General features: G+C 41.2%; 1 pseudogene; it reads left to right on the top strand.

Annotated features, from left to right (window-relative positions):
* The first annotated feature begins 6,968 nt into the window (after positions 1–6,968).
* On the top strand, positions 6,969–8,853 carry LOC141419596 (WD40 repeat-containing protein SMU1 pseudogene; annotated as a pseudogene).
* Positions 8,854–16,926: the final 8,073 nt, after the last annotated feature.

Below are 16,926 nucleotides of genomic sequence, written 5' to 3' on the forward strand. Positions count from 1 at the left end.
TCCAGGGTGTGACTTCCTTCACTTGCCATGGTGCATGTGAGGCTAAGTGTGGTGTGAGTCCGCGTGTGTTTCCTGTCATCTGTGGAAGGCCATGTGTGTTGTCTCTGGTGTTGACACTGATGAATACAGTGTTTGCAGACAGCCACACGTGGGCTTTGGTGGGAACACAGGATTTGGCTCCCTGGAGCGAATACCTGGGAGTGGAGTTGCTGGGTGGCATAGGAAGTGCAGTCTGAGCTTCCCAGGACCCCGCCAAGGCCCAGGCTGTTTTGGGCTCCTTCCAGCAATCCTGACACGTCCAGCTGCCCCGTGTCCCTTTAGCTCCTGCAACCCTCATTTTAACACCACCAGTAGAGGATTCTCTCTGGCAAAGTGTCTCTTCCAAACTTTTAAAAGATTTTATTGTGGTGTTTGTTTCCTTGTTATTAATGTTTGAGGTTTAAAAACCATTCTCTGCTTACAAGTCATTTATCAGATATGTGTTTTGACATATTTTCTCCAAGTTCGTAGCTTGTCTGTTCTTTTATTCACAGAGAAGTGTTAAATTTTAATAAGGGCCACCCATTTTCTATTAAAGTACTATGCTTTTTGTATCATACCTGAGAAATTTTCGCCTTACCCAGGGTCACAGACTTTACCTTAAGTTCTCTTCTACAATTTCCATTCTTAGAGCTGTTCCATTTAGCGAGATGAACCCTTCTGACTGTGTTTTTGTATATGATGTGAGTTTGAATTTAACATACTTTGACTATCTAGTGGATCTATCACCAAGTTGCAAAGAAGCCAGATCTTCCCCTTACAATCCCTTTCACCATTTTGAAAATCAAGCGGTCTACTGTGCTTGCATATTGATCTACTTGTTCTGTTGACTTGAATACATTTCTGCCTATTTCCATCTGTTTCATTGACTTTTCTCTCCATTACAGCAGCTTTTTTTTGTAAATCCTGAAGCCAATCAGCATGATTTTGCCACATTAGTTTTCTCAAAAATATCTGACTATTTTGATCCTTTGCCTTTTCATGCAAAGTTTGGCGTAAGCCTGCCTCTTTCCTACAGAAGGATGAGTTCTTCCTGAGATTTTCGTCAGGACCATGTTGGCTCTCTTGTGTAGATCTAGGTGGAACTGACCTCTTAAAAATATTAAGTCATCCAATTCCCGAACGTTTATTTATCTTTCTCAATAGTTTTCACCATAAATATTTTGCACATATTTTCTGAGACTGGATCTAGGTAGTTGGGGGGGGGTTGGGGTTGCTACTGTCAGTTACCAATTGTTCACGCATATGCGATTCATTTTGCAAATTGATGTTTTCCTCTTAAAACTTGTCAAATTTATTTGTCCTAATATGGTATTTTTGTAGATTCCTTCAGGACGTTCCTTGTAGACAATGAAGTCATCTGTAACTAAGGATAGCTGTATTTCTTCCTTTGCCATCTGAAAGGAACTGGAAAAGGAATTCGGGGTGTGGTACCAAAAGCATAAAGCCACAAGAGGAAAAGTAAATTGGACTTAATAAAAAAATTAAAACCTTTTTGCTTCAAAGGGCACAAAAAAGTGAAAAAATAACCTACATAATGGGAAAACATTTTCAAACCATGCATCTGATAAGGGACTCGTAATAACTCTTACGAAGCCATGTATCACAATTTAAAACCTGCACAGGATCTGAATAGACACTTCTTCAAGGAGGACATGCAAATGGCCAATAGTCCACCTGTTAGTAGTGCAGGAAATGCACAGCACGGCCACAAGAAGCCCTTCTCCCCACCGGCATGATTGCATGAAAAAGCCAGAGACTAGCAAGACTGCGGGGCAGAATACAGAGCACTCACACCCCCACCTACAGCTGCCAGGAATGGAAAATGGTGCAGCCATCACAGAGAACAGGTTGGCAGTTCCTCTGTCAAGTGCAGACTTGAGTTGGCATATACCCAAGTAGTTGTAGCCTCATGTATGCACTCAAGAGAAATGAGCACATCTGCCCCCCAAAAGGCTGGACAGGAACGTGTGTATCGCCACTGTATATATAGGCAAAGCATGGACACAGCCAATGGATAAGAGTGTAAACAAAATCTGTTTTATCTAGGCCAGGAAATACTATCATCTGGCCATAAACAGGAACAGACTTGAATGAACCTGAAAACGTTTGCTGAGTGAAAAATACCCATCACAAGACCTCACTTACGGTATGTCTCCCTTCTTTGGAAAGTACAGAGCAGAAAACGTGCACAGACAAAAAGTAGATTAGGGACTGCTCATGGCCGAGCGGTGGGTGGAGAGAGGAGTAGTGGAAAGATGGGATGTAATAGCTAAAGCATGCAGCGTTTCTTTTGGAGGTGGTGAAAAGGTTGCAAAATTGTGATGTTACACCTATCTTTGGATATGCTACAAGCCATTGAATTACACACTAAATGGATCAGTTGTATTGCATGTGAATTTATTTTTTTAATATCCATGTAATGCCAAGTACTTGAGAGGCAGAGATCATGAGGGTCGCAGTGAGGCAAGCGCAGGGAAAAAATTAGTGAAACCCCATATCAACAAAAAAAGCCACGCATGGCAGTTCAGTCTTGTAATCCCAGCTACATGGGAGATGTAAGTAGGAGGATCAGGTCTGAGACTAATCTGGACAATGCTCATGAGACCTCATCTAATACAAAAAGTGCTGAAGACATGTCTCAAATGGTGGAGCACCTGCCCAGCAAGTACAAGGACCTGAGTTCAAATCCCAGTACTGCAAGCAAGTAAAATAAGTTAATAAAAAGATTCCATACACAACAAGATAAAATGTGGAATGTAGGACATTTAATTAAACCACCAGACACGAGAAGAAGCAGGAAAAATGCACAGAATGAGGAGAAAAACTAACTGATCTAATTCAACCTAGAATTGACACAGATGTTACAATTATGAAAATATTAGAAGTTATTATAGCTGTGCTCTGTGTACTTGAAAAGGTACAGATGAGAATGAGTGCATTAGGCAGTCACAAGGAAGGTCTACTAATCTCTGTTTTTGCAGTGCTGGTGCTTGAACTCAGGGCTTTGCACTTGCTAGGTGGGCTTTGTATTGCTGGATCCAAGCCTCCGGCAGTTATGTGCAAAATATAAAAAAAGACTTAAATTGAATTTTTAGGGATGAAAACTATCAAGCCACAAATGAAAAGTACACTGAGTAGAATTAATGGCAGAGCAATTAAGAGTAGAGTAGAAACTGTAGTTTGAGACTTAATAACAGACAGTATCCCAAATGAAAAACACAGGGAAAAGACTTAAAAGAAAAGAGAAGGAAAAAAAAATGGAGAATCTGCGAGAGCTGTGTAAATGAGGGAATAATGACCAAACAATTTCCACATTTGATGAAAATATAAACCCACGGAAATAAGAAGCCGAACAGAAGCCAAGTTTAAATAATATGAAAAAAAAAACTACACCAAAGCACATGGAGGGAGAGGGAGGGAGAGAGGGAGGGAGAGGGGAAGGGAGAGAGAGAGAAAATGAGAGAGAGAGAGGAGCAAAAATACCAGGACGAAGATTTCTCACTGGAAATCACGCAGGGACCAGTTGAGCAATGAGGGGCAAATTACCTAGAGAACATGTAAACCCATAATTTTGTGCCCATTAAAAATGTCCGTCATAAATAGAGGTGAAAAGAAAACCTTTTGGGACATATTGAAATCAAAAGAACAACACTGTAAGAAGTATCGAAGGACATTCTTCAGACTGGAGGAAAAGGATGTCAGATACATTGAGCTGCACTGGAAATTAGCTACGTAGAGAAATACACCATTTGCTTACTGTTTACATCTTTCCAAGAGATAATTTACTTTTCAAATAAAAATAAAGATGGAAACACAATACTGCAAACTTTTTGAGATGGCAATAAATCCGTATCTGAGGGAAATTTAATAATTAGAAGCCTTTATTGAAAAGAAGTTTCTTAGCTTCTAAAATAAATAATCAGAAAAAAGGAAACGAAAAGAAAGCTAAGCTGAAGGGGGAAGCAATGAAAATGAGAGCAGATAAAGTGAGAAGCAAAAGAAGGAATGGAGAAAATTAATGAATGCAAAAGCTAGTCGTTAGGAAGGGTGATTTAATCGATAACCCTAGCCTTGTTAATCAGGAAAATGGAGACATTAGAGGGAAGGCGTTGCTCCAGGTGACAGAAATCTAAAAAGTAACCTGGATTCACAGATCCAGAGTGATCAATAATACATAGCAGAGAGAAATAGTGCTTGCTGCACACACAATATACGCCTTATGCAGCAGATCGGTGGGTATAAGCTGCATACCCACACGTCCATGAATCAATACTTAAATCCTTTCACAAAGAAAACTGCAGGCCTAATGCCTTCCCTGGTGAATTCTGACTTCACATAAGGAAGCGAAAATCCCAATTTGGCACCAAGACAGTTGAAGATATGCAGAGTCCCCCAGCGCATTCCGTGAGGACAACTGTCCTGTGAAGAAAGTAGTCCTCATGAACACAAATGCAAACAATCACCTGAGAATGTGTGGACTTCGCTCAACAGAATTTTAAATTCATTCATAACGAATTCCTGGTGAAGTAGGAACAGGAGTTCGTTAGCCTGCTAAATGGCACCTCAGAGAGGAAACTGTGACAATGTTTCCGGGAACGATGAAAACTGAGAGCATTCCCTTTCAGATCCCCTGAGCCACTGCAAACAGGCACACGGGTGACAGTGCGTTCACGGTATTCCTGGCTTTGGGGAGCGCTCTCGCGTGTTCATCTAGAAGTGTGTGCAATAATTATGCGAGTGCTGTTTGGACATGCACACGGATTCTGTGCGGTAGAACATACTGTGGCGTATTCATACGATGACGCTGGTGGCAGTGGGACTTAGGTATTTATTGTCGCATGTGTCTCACAGACTGGATCTCAGGAACACAACCAGCAAAAGAAGCAAACCCCAGAGAAAACACGACAGCATTCTGCCTGGAAGAGGGGCAACACCAGGCAGCGTGGGGGGCGCTCAAGCAGCTGTTTAAACTGTAAGGAAAAGCAGGGCAATGAACTTGACTTCCACAGCAGTGCTCGCCTGTAGTGCTTTGGGCGTGAAGAGTGATGTGATTTGCAGAGGTTCGAGGGGCTCCCATGCACCAGTTAGGTGCTCACTCCATAATTCAAACTGTAAACAATTCATGCCTCTTTGTATTAGCATATATCTCACGAAAATGTGCACAGTAAATTACGTGCTAAGAATACCCAAATTATTTGGAAGAAGAGAAGCAAAGCAAGGGAACTCAGACTAATGGAACAAAACAGAGATTCTAGAAACAGTGCTCACAGATGCGGAAATGCGTGGAGGAAGTGATTGCACACTCAGTGTATCAATCTATAGGGCTAGGATGATTGCACTGCATTATATAAAAAGATAAAACTACAGCCAGGAGCTGTGGCCCATGTCTGTAATCCTCAGTACTTGGGAGGCAGAGATCAGGAGGATGGTGGTTTGAGACCATCAGGAGCAAAAAGTTCAGGAGACCCCATGTCAACCAATGCCGGGCATGGTGGTGTATGTCTGTTATCCCCAACTATTCCGGGAAGCACAAATGCGAGGATCTCGGTCCAGACAGGCTGGGCATAAATTCAGACCTTATCTCAAAAATATCCAAGACAAAAAAGGCTGGTGGAGTGGCTCAAGGACAGAGTGTCTGCCTAGCAAGAGTGGAGTCTGAGTTCAAACCCCAGTATTGCTACACAAAAGTATATCTTTACCTAACATCATAACAAAAATCACACCCATTTTTTTAGGTAGCTTGAAGACCTCATGGTAAAAACAAAATGTTTACAATTCTTAGAAGAAAATCTGTAACAGTATTTTTATGACTTCAGGGCAAGAAAAAATCCAATAAGACCCCAAAATTATAACCTATGAAAAGATTGATAATTTTGATTACATTAAATTATTTTCTTCTGTGCATCAGAAGATACCTGCAGAAGAAACAGACCATCAAACAGTGCACTGAAAGAGGCATTTAGAACATGCATTCCTAACGAAGAATTAGAATTCAGGAGGAGCCCAGGCTGCTCACAGGGGTAAAATTTTAAATCCGAAAAAGCCAAACTGATGCCCAAGTGAGAAGCTAGAAGTCTCAAACACTGCTGCTCGTTGTATAAGTTGGCATGAGCGCTCTGGAGAGTGCTTTCAAATATTTAGCAAGGTTAAAAACGTGCCCTGTGCCACAGAAATTAGGCTCTGAGATCTGTGCCCTAGAGGTGTAACTCTCTGCGGACAGCTGGCTGGAGCTCCTGAGAGATCAAGAGTTTGGTTCTTTCCCTCCCCTGAGTGTACAATGGAGCCTTCGAAAGCCCACGTGATGGATGCGATCACAATATATGGAAGGGAGAAACGGGAGCAGAGGTCTGGAGTCGCCAATCACACCGGGCAGTACACAGATTGGCATTACTAAAGCAATGCCAGTCTCCTCAGTAATTAGTTTGGTTTTCGTTCCTTCTGCAGGCCTCTTTCCCTTGTGGGTGGCTTAAATGTTCTGTCTTTATATCACTCATTTTCTCTATGTCCATCCCCAGATGTCCCCTTTTTATAAGGCCACAAGTCATAATGGTTCGGGTTCTACCCTAATAGCCTTATTTTATCTTGATTAACTCTGTAGAGACCTTATCTCCAAATAAGGTCACATTGTAAAGTCCTGACGGTTAGGATTCCAACACACAACTTTAGGGGGACACAATCCAGCCCATAATAACAATTTTGCTTTATTGTTTATCAATATGTTTCTAAAATTAGCACTATAGACTTTAATTATCACCCATCATTTAGGAAAATGTCATTTCTTATTTTAGGAATATTTTTCTCAGTATTTCACACATTCATGGCCCAGAAGTGAAGAGGAAAAATATTTTTGGTTCTAAGATGCAAACTAATGGCATTGAAGAAAGGTCAAGGGTTCCTGAAAGTTATCAACAAATTCTCAACTTGAGGGAAGAGTCGGCCCGTCTGCCTGGAGAGATACTGCGATGTCGATCGAAATCGAGTCCTCCGATGTGATCCGTCTTATCACGCAGTACCTGAAGGAGAACAGTTTACATCGGGCATTGGCTACCTTACAGGAGGAGACTACCGTGTCTCTGAATACTGTGGCCAGCATCAAGAGTTTTGTGGCTGATATTAATAGTGGCCATTGGGATACTGTTTTACAGGCTATACAGTCTCTGAAATTGCCAGACAAAACCCTTATTGACCTCTATGAACAGGTTGTTCTGGAATTGATAGAGCTACGTGAATTGGGTGCTGCCAGGTCACTTCTGAGACAGACTGACCTCATGATCATGTTAAAACAAACACAACCAGAGCGGTATATTCATCTGAAGAACCTCTTGGCCAGGTCTTACTTTGATCCTCGTGAGGCATACCCAGATGGAAGTAGCAAAGAGAAAAGAAGAGCTGCAATTGCCCAGGCCTTAGCTGGGGAACTCAGTGCGGTACCTCCATCTCGCCTCATGGCATTGCTGGGGCAGGCACTAAAGTGGCAGCAGCACCAGGGGTTGCTTCCTCCTGGTATGACCATAGATTTGTTTCGAGGCAAAGCAGCTGTTAAAGATGTGGAAGAAGAAAAGTTTCCTACACAACTCAGCAGACATATTAAGTTTGGTCAGAAATCACATGTGGAGTGTGCTAGATTTTCTCCAGATGGTCAGTATCTGGTCACTGGGTCTGTTGATGCGTTCATTGAAGTATGGAACTTTACTACTAGAAAAATAAGGAAGGATCTTAAGTACCAGGCCCAGGATAACTTCATGATGATGGATGATGCTGTGCTCTGCATGTGTTTCAGCAGAGATACAGAAATGTTAGCAACTGGGGCCCAAGATGGAAAAATCAAGGTGTGGAAGATTCAGAGTGGACAGTGTTTAAGGAGATTTGAAAGGGCACACAGTAAAGGTGTCACCTGTCTAAGCTTTGCCAAAGATAGCAGTCAGATTCTTAGTGCCTCTTTTGACCAGACAATTAGAATTCATGGTTTAAAATCTGGGAAAACCCTGAAGGAATTTCGTGGCCATTCCTCCTTTGTTAATGAAGCAACATTTACACAAGATGGACATTATATTATCAGTGCGTCCTCTGATGGCACTGTAAAGATCTGGAATATGAAGACAACAGAATGTTCAAATACCTTTAAGTCTCTGAGCAGCACTGCAGGGACAGATATTACTGTCAACAGTGTGATCCTGCTTCCTAAAAACCCAGAGCACTTTGTGGTGTGTAACAGATCAAATACAGTGGTCATCATGAACATGCAAGGACAGATTGTCAGAAGCTTCAGCTCTGGTAAAAGAGAAGGTGGTGACTTTGTTTGTTGCGCCCTCTCTCCCCTTGGTGAAAGGATCTATTGTGTGGGGGAAGACGTTGTGCTCTACTGCTTCAGCACAGTCACTGGCAAACTGGAGAGAACTTTGACAGTTCGTGAAAAGGATGTGATTGGTATTGCACATCACCCTCATCAGAACCTGATTGCTACTTACAGTGAAGATGGACTCCTAAAACTCTGGAAACCATAATTCAACTTATAAAAAACTAGCTTGAAAGCATGTACTTAAATGAAGACTTAAATGTGTTGGTTTTTTTTCAAGTCAGCTTTTCTAAGCAAAGATATTGTATGAATTAGCTACAAGAATAATTTTGTGAAAATTCACATTTAAGTAACAGTTACCATTTCAGAAATATATTTCTAAATGCTAGTTTTTCTGTTTCTAACTGTGGCATTTGCTTAATGTTTCCATAAGTCTTCTACCTGGAGATTTGAAATACTGATATTTCTAGAAAAAACTATTCCTTTGCTTGTTTGAAATGCTGATTATAATGTTCCTCCCATCATAAAACTTGTAAATAAGTACCCCATATTCTGTAGCTGTTTTTTTTTTTAAAACGATGTTAATAAACTTTACACATTTCTGGAAAAAAAAAAATTCTCAACTTGAAGTCACCCCAGGACAAAGAGGATGTTTTGTGACAGTGCCACATCTGCCTCCTCTTAAGCTGGTTGGACTTCGATTTGCATCACCTGATTGAGAAGGGACTATTGTACACCCAGGAGTAAAAACGCCTAGCTTTTTTCTTTATCGAGTACTGTACTTCTATCTAGAGACGCAATCCATTTAAAAAGGTTTTTGGTGTCTGTGTTTGCATCTCATTCTGCAAGTCTCACTGACGTGATGCTGCAGGTAGATTCTGTGATTAAAGCCCTGACTATTCATCCACTGGGAAGAAAAAAGAAAAGGAGAGGAAATTCATCCTGAAAAATTAACAGGACCACAAACGTTCCTCGAGTATGATACTCCATGGAGGAAATGTATGGAGAGTGAGCCATTTGCGCTGGAACAGACTATTCCGTTTGAGTTTCAGTTGTATGAACTCGGGCTCAGGTAATATAAGCCAGCATTTCCTCTAATCAGTTATCACAAGCAAGTGAGTAACGAAGAACGCCCTGAGCTGTCTGAAGCAGTAAGCTTTCTCTTCGAGGTCACTGCTTTCTGGACATCTCTGAGAACTGTCAGGAACCCAGCCATCTGAGCTATTCGGGATGCTGTTGGTGTGGCCTGCTCTGTGACCCACCTCCATGTCAGGAAATGCCTGCAAGCAGGAAAGCCACACTGTAGACCCCAGAGATCACTGAATCCAGTGTTGATCGAAGTGTGGTCTGCACTGCAATCCCAGGACAGGAGTGTTGGTAACGGCGTGCTGAGGCCTGCACAGAGACGGAGAATAAGCACTGGTGCACAGTCTCACAGACTACCATTGAACCTGTTCACTGCACTAATAAAACAGGTGAGCTGAATTTCACATGTCATCTTCCTTCATGTGCCTAGTGATTTCTCTTCACTGCATTTTAGAAAATTAGTAATCTGTGATGGATTGGAAGGTTGGGGCTTTTTATTTTTTGATGGTACTGGAGTTTGAGCTCAAGATGTTGTGCTTACTAGGCAAGGGCTCTACCATTCCAGCTATACCCCCCAGTGTTTTTGCTTTTAACTTATTTTTCATATAGGGTATTGTGCTTTTGCCTAGCCTTGGACCGTGATCCTCTTGCTTCTGCTTCCTGAGTAGTTGGGATTACAGGCAGATGTCACGGTTCCCACCTTTTATTATGAGACAGAATCTCACTAACTTTTTGCCCAGGTTGGCTTTAAACTGTGATCCTCTTATCTCCACCTTCTTGGTAGCTGAGATTACAGGCATGAGCCATTGCACCCAGCCCTGCAATAAGTATTTTTGAATGAATGCTAGCTCTCTGAGACAGCATCCCAAAACTCTCTGGATTTCCTTCCAGGCCTTACTTCAGAATCAGTGCCCTTGACCTGTGGTCTCAAACTTTGCTCCTCCTACCTCCACTCCCCAAGTAGGTGGGATTGCAGGTGTGCAGCCACCAAGCCCAGCTCTGGTCAAGCAGCCTTAGTCTAGTCTGTCTTCTCCACTCCAAAGTCAAAACTCCTTACATTGTACTCAGTGTCTTCCAGGTCCCGTAGGATTCTAAGAAAAAAAATCAAATTTCTAGTGTATTCAGATCAACATTTATTTGTTATTTACCCATAAGGCCTCACTAATTAAGATAAACAAGATTAAGGCCAAGTACTGGTGGCTCACAGCTTTAATCCCAGCTACTCAGGAGGCAGAGATTTAGAGGATCACAGTTTGAGGCCAACCTAGGCAAAAAGTTAGCAAGACCCCATCTCAGTCAATAGCTGGGTGCTAATAAATTTTATAAAATAAAATAAAACAATTTTTATAATTTTATTAGCATATCATAGTTATACAGGGGGATACATTGTGATATTTACCTATGTGTTTAAAATATATCTTAGTTGGATTTACCCTCTTCCCCGCTTCTTAGAACAATTTCAACAGGTTTCATGTATTTTCATATATGGATACAAAATACACCCACCATATTCATTCTCATCCCCCCTTTCCTTGTGCCCACCACCTTCCCACTGGAACTCATCCCCGGAAAAAATTTATTTTTCCCTCTTGCCCTTCATTTGTTAAAATTATGAATTGATAGTCTAAGGGGGTTTCACCTTGGTACTTCAGTTCCGTATATGTCGTGCTTTTATCAAATTAACCTTCTCCTCTCTCTTACTTATTCCTTTTCTATCACCATGCTCCCCTAGTATTCAACAGCTCACTGCACAGTGCAATGTATACATTCGTATATACATGGGTTGTTTCAATATTTTTCATTCTCTAACGTTTTCCTTACCTCCCCTTCCTCCTGTGGACCTCTCAGACAGACTCATTACTACAATTTTTTTCTCTCTCTGTGTGTGTGTGTGTGTGTGTGTGTATAGTGGATGCTATCCCCCTCAGATCAAAAGCAAGATAAAGATTCCACTATCACCATTCCTATTCAACAATATACTGAAAGCCCTAGCCAGTGAAATAAAGCAAGAAAAAAAAAAGAAAGGAAAACAGATTGAAAGAAATGAATAAAACTGTTTTACTTGCAAATGACATACCTATATATAAAATCCCACTGGCAGTATCTGACTTCAAGGATCCATGGAACACATACCAAGATAGAGCCATAAAATAAATCTCAAAAAGTATAAAAGAATCGAAGTCAGAGAGTTTTCTCTGATCAAACTGGATTCAGACTAAATATCAATGACAGCACGGTAACAGCAAAATCTCTGAAGCCAAGTGACACATTTCTAAATAAACTATGGGTTAAAGGCTAAGTACTGGGGAAATAAAAGAGTACATTGAACCGAATGAAAATGCAACACATCACAATTTGTGGGACACAGATAAAGAACGGAGAGGGAAATGCACGCAGGAGCGCCCACAAGAGCTGAGGACCAGAGGTGTGGCTCGGTGGGAGAGTGCTTGTCCAGTACATGTAGGACGCTGGTTTCATCCCCAGCTCCACAAAAAAAGAGAAAAAAACTTTTAAAAAGAATATAAAAAAATAAATTTCAGACATGCAGAAGGAAGTAATAAGAGCAGAGCTGATGAAATGGAAAACAGGAAAGCAATAGAAAAATCTATTTTAAAAGAATTGGTTCTTTGAAACGATCAATAAAATTGACAAATCTCTAAAAAGACTGATGAAAACACAAATGATCAATATCAGGAATTAAGCACAGGGGATACCACACATGTCAGAGGAGAGAACAGGACAGACACCTTTACACACATCGATCTGATCATTTAGACAAACAAGCCAATCTTTTGAAAAAGTACAAACTACTATGACTCAAGCAACAGGAAATAGATATGGGAACAGCCCCCAAAACTACTAAATTCATAATTTGAAAACTCCCTTAAAAGAAATCTCTGGGCCCAGATACTTTCCCTCAAAAATTCTCCCAAACACTTAAAGAAGAAATAATACTGATTCTGTACAACCTCTTCCAGAAGGTAGAAGAGGAAAAACACATTCTGATTTACTTCATGCAGCTAGTTTTACCGCATGTCACCAAAACCAGACAAGGACGTTGCGAGAAGAGAAACCTGTGGGCCAATACCCCCCATGAGCAGAAATGTAAATCCTTCCCAAGATAATAGATTGACTCCTACACCGCATAGAAGCAGAATAGCACAGGGAGACAGTGGATCCTATACCAAGGAGGGAAAAGCATTATAAACATAGCTAACATATGCTTTTACTTCTGCTTATCAAAATGTTACCCTCAATTCTATAGGATCAGGGGATCACGTGCAGAGTGAGCTCATCTGAGCACCTGAACTTGAAGCAGTAAAGATCCATCAAGTGCATGACCTCAGACAAACTGCTCGTGAAGCCTTCATTTCTGTATTTTTCAAGTGGGAGTGATATTAGCTCCTATCTCACAAGGTTACCATGGAGTGTAAAGAAAATAAGACTTGTAAGTGCTTGAGCAATTGTAGGTACAACCGACAAACCAGTGCCTCAAAAGCAAATTTGTCCTTGGCTTGTCCTGGTCTATTTTGTAGCATGGCAATTGAACTGCACTTATTTGAGGAGCTAAGAGAATTCTGGAGGTCTGAGCTGCTGTACAGCAGGGTGGAGACACGGCTAGGACTCGAAGCCAAGTCTGCTGGCTCCCAGTCTGGAAAGGGCTCTAGCTATCGGTTATGTGCCAGGGTGATGCACACACACATTTTCAAGAGCACAGCTGCTGTGTAGGGCGACGTGACTGCACACAAGTACCGGCTCACCTAGTCCTCGACAGCCTGCTCCCTTCTGCTGTTTTCCCTTCTACACATCAATGATTTAGTAGTTTGGAAGTTTTCCCTCTTAGTCTTACAAAGTAAGGCATCACAAGTCTCTATGGCTTCAGACCAATTTAATTGTTAGCATTGGCCTGCTGAGGAACTGAGAGAAATCAACAGTGAGAAAGTTCAACTTACAGGGCACGATCGCTGTTTAATTAGGTTTTGTCACAAAAATCCTTGTTAATTACAATCATCATTACAAAAAGATGATTCATTTTTAATGTATCTTGGAGGAAATTAAGACATGTATATTGTGACCTGGAGCCAGTTAGAGCTCTAAAAAGGTTAAAAACCCAAAGAAGTCCACATAAATACACCCATTTTTGGCAAGGATATAAAGTGAATTCAACAAATGGTGCTGGAGCAATAGAGCAGCCCTAGACAAAAAGCTCACACCTCATATAAAAATAAACTCAAAACGGATTGTGAATTTCAATGTGAAACAGAAAACCATAAACTTTTAGAACGATAGAAGAAAATCTTTGGAATTTTAGACCTGGCAAAGAGATCTTAGACCTGACACCAGAAGTATTACATTTAACAGGAAAAGTCAGTAAATTGGACCTGATCAATGTTTAAAACTTTTGCTCTGCAAAAGTTCATATAAAGAGGATTAAATGGGTAGCTGCCGACTGGGACATTTCCAAATCACATAGCCAAAAAAAGGCATTATAATTAGCATATATGAAGAGTTCTCAAAACTTCACAGTGATAATGATGATCCAATTAGAAAAAGGCAAGATACACGTCTATCAGAATGGCTAAAATAAAAAGTAGTGGCAATGCCAAGTGCTGGGAAAGATGCGGAGAAAATGGGTTTGTCATCCATCACTAGTGGGGCTGTAAACGCTGCAGCCACTCTGGAAAATGGCTTGGCAGTTTCTTATGAAACTAACCATGCAACTGTGATATGACCCAGCAATTCAATCCTGGGCATTTGTCCTGAGGACATGAAAGTTTATGTTCATGCAAAACCTTACACATGAGTGTTTATAAAAGCTTTATTTGCAATAGCCTTAAACTGGAAACAACCCAGATGTCCTTCAATAGGTGACTAGATAAACAAGCTGAGGCTTAGCCACACCAAGGGATTCTACTTACCAATAACAAGGAATGAACTAACAATGAAACAGCCTGCAAGACTTTGAAGCAAATTATGCTGAGTCAAAAGTCAATCCCAAAAAGTTACATGCAGTATGATTGCATTTATGTTCCTGTCTTGAAATGGCAATATAGCAGGATGGTGAGCAGATGCGTGGTTGCCAGGAATTAGGGAAGGGATGAGAGCGGGGATGCTAGAGCGAGGTGGCTGTGGTTATAAAAGGCAACGCGAGGGTGCCTTGTGGTGGTGGAAGAACTCTTCGGTATCTTGACAGAGTGTGGTGGTGGGAGTAGTTTAATACACACACACATATATGCACACACCAGAGCACGAAAAATTGAAACAATCTGAAAAGATAAGTGGATTACACCTATAATGCCCAAACAGCGAAATATACAAGGATTTCGATATCACTTCTTACAACTTCATGTGGCTTCTATTGATCTCATCAAAGCAATAAAATGCATAGGAGGGATCCCTACTTGTAGAAGATATGACCTAAAGATTCCACAGCATATTTGTTTGTAAATATGCAAAAAATCAGTAGCATTCCAATATACCAACAATAAACAGACTGAGAAATAAATCAGGAAAACAATTTATTCAAAATAGCCTCAAAAAGTAAAAACCTAGGAATAAACCTAACGAAGGAGGCAAAAGACCTCTACAAACTGTAAAACACTAAAGAAAGAAATCGAAGAAGACACTAGAACATGGAAAGACCTCCCATATTCATGGACTGGCAGAACTGACATTGTGAAAATGGCTGTCCTACTGAAAGCAATCCACAGGTTTGATGCAATCCCCATCAAAATTCCAATGTCAAAATATTCCAGTGTCATGTTTTCAATAGAAAAAGAAATCCTAAAATTTATATGGAAGCACAAAAGACCCCAAATGACCTGAGCAATCCTGAGCAAAATAGAAATGCCGGAAGTATTACAACACCAGACTTCAAATTATACTACAGAGCCACAGGAACAAGCTGGCACAGTACTGGCCCCAAACAGTCATGAAGACCAATGGGGTAGAGGGCCCAGACACAGGCACCAAAACCATTCATTGGAGAAAAGACCTCTTCAACAGATGGTGCTGGAAAAACTGGATATCTTCATGTAGAAGACTGAAGCTAGACCCCTATCTCTCACCCTGTACCAAAATCAATTCAAAATGAATGAAATACCTAAATGTAAGGCCTGAAACTTTGAAACTACTACAGGAAAACATAGGGAAGATTCTTGACGATATAGGCACAAGTAACATCTTTCTGACTAGGACTCCAATGGCTCAGGAAATAAGAACAATAATTGATAAATGGGACTGCATCAAACTTAAAAGTTTCTGCACAGCAAAGGAAACAATTACCAGAATAAAGAGACAACCCACAGAAAGGGGGAAAATCTTTGCAAGTTACTCATTGGACAAAAGGTTGATATCCAGAATATAGAAAGAGCTCCAAAATTAAATACCAAAAGAATAAACAATCCAATTAAAAAGTGGGCAAATGAATAGAACACGCGGTTCTCAAAAGAAGAAGTACACATGGCTAGTATACACAAAGAAACGTTCAACAATCCTGAGCCAGAAGGGAGATGCAAATCAAACCGGCATTGAGACTCCTCACCCCAATCAGAATGGCGATCATGAAGAAAACAAACAGCAAACGCCTACGTGGATGTGGGGCGGGGGAGAAATTCTTCTACACGGCTGGTGGGATGTAAACTAGCACAGCCACTGTGGAAAGCAGTATGGAGGCTCCTCGAAACACTGGGATTAGAACTACCCTCTGGCCCTGCTCTTGCACTCGTGGGCATGTATCTGAAGGAATGTGAGTCAGCATTCACTAGAGACACCTGCACACCCGTGTTTACTGCAGTGCTGTTCACATGGCCAAGCTATGCAATCAGTCTAGGTGCCCATCAACAGATGAATGGATAAAGAAAATGTGGTATATGTACACAATAGGGTATTTTTTTCAGCCATAAAAAAAGAATGGAGGGCTGGCAGAGTGGCTCAAGTGGTAGAGTGCCTGCTTAGGAAGCCCTGAGTTCAAACCCCAGTACTGCAAAAAAAAAAAAAAAAAGAATGGCAGGAAAATGTTTGAACTTGGAGGTCATGATATTAAGTGAAAGAAGCAGTCATAGTGAAGATGGGAAAGAGGAAACAGCCACGGGAGACTCAAAGAGGGTTTGAGTTACCATTTGGAGGTGAGAGTTGAAACAGGGTCCAGTCAAGATTAACTCCCAATAGGCTGGGCACAATAGTTCATGCCTGTAATCCCAGCTATTCCAGAGGCAAAGATCAGGAGGATCACAGTTCAAGGCCAGCCTAGGCAAAAAGTTAGATTCCATCTCAATCAATAGAAAGCTGGGAGTGGTGGTGTGCACCCGTCATCATAGGTACATGAGCGGCATATATAAGAGGATCGCAGTCCAGGTTGGCTTAGGCAAAAAAAAAATAACTGAAGTGAAAAGGGCTGAGGACGTGGCTTGAGTGGTAGAGCACCTGCCTAGCAAGCACAAGGCTCCGAGTTCAAACCCCAGCACCACCTATACAAACAAACATAGATGTGTGTGTGTGCA

The sequence above is a fragment of the Castor canadensis genome, chromosome X (assembly GCF_047511655.1).
Source record: "Castor canadensis chromosome X, mCasCan1.hap1v2, whole genome shotgun sequence".
Taxonomy (NCBI): Eukaryota; Metazoa; Chordata; class Mammalia; order Rodentia; family Castoridae; genus Castor; species Castor canadensis.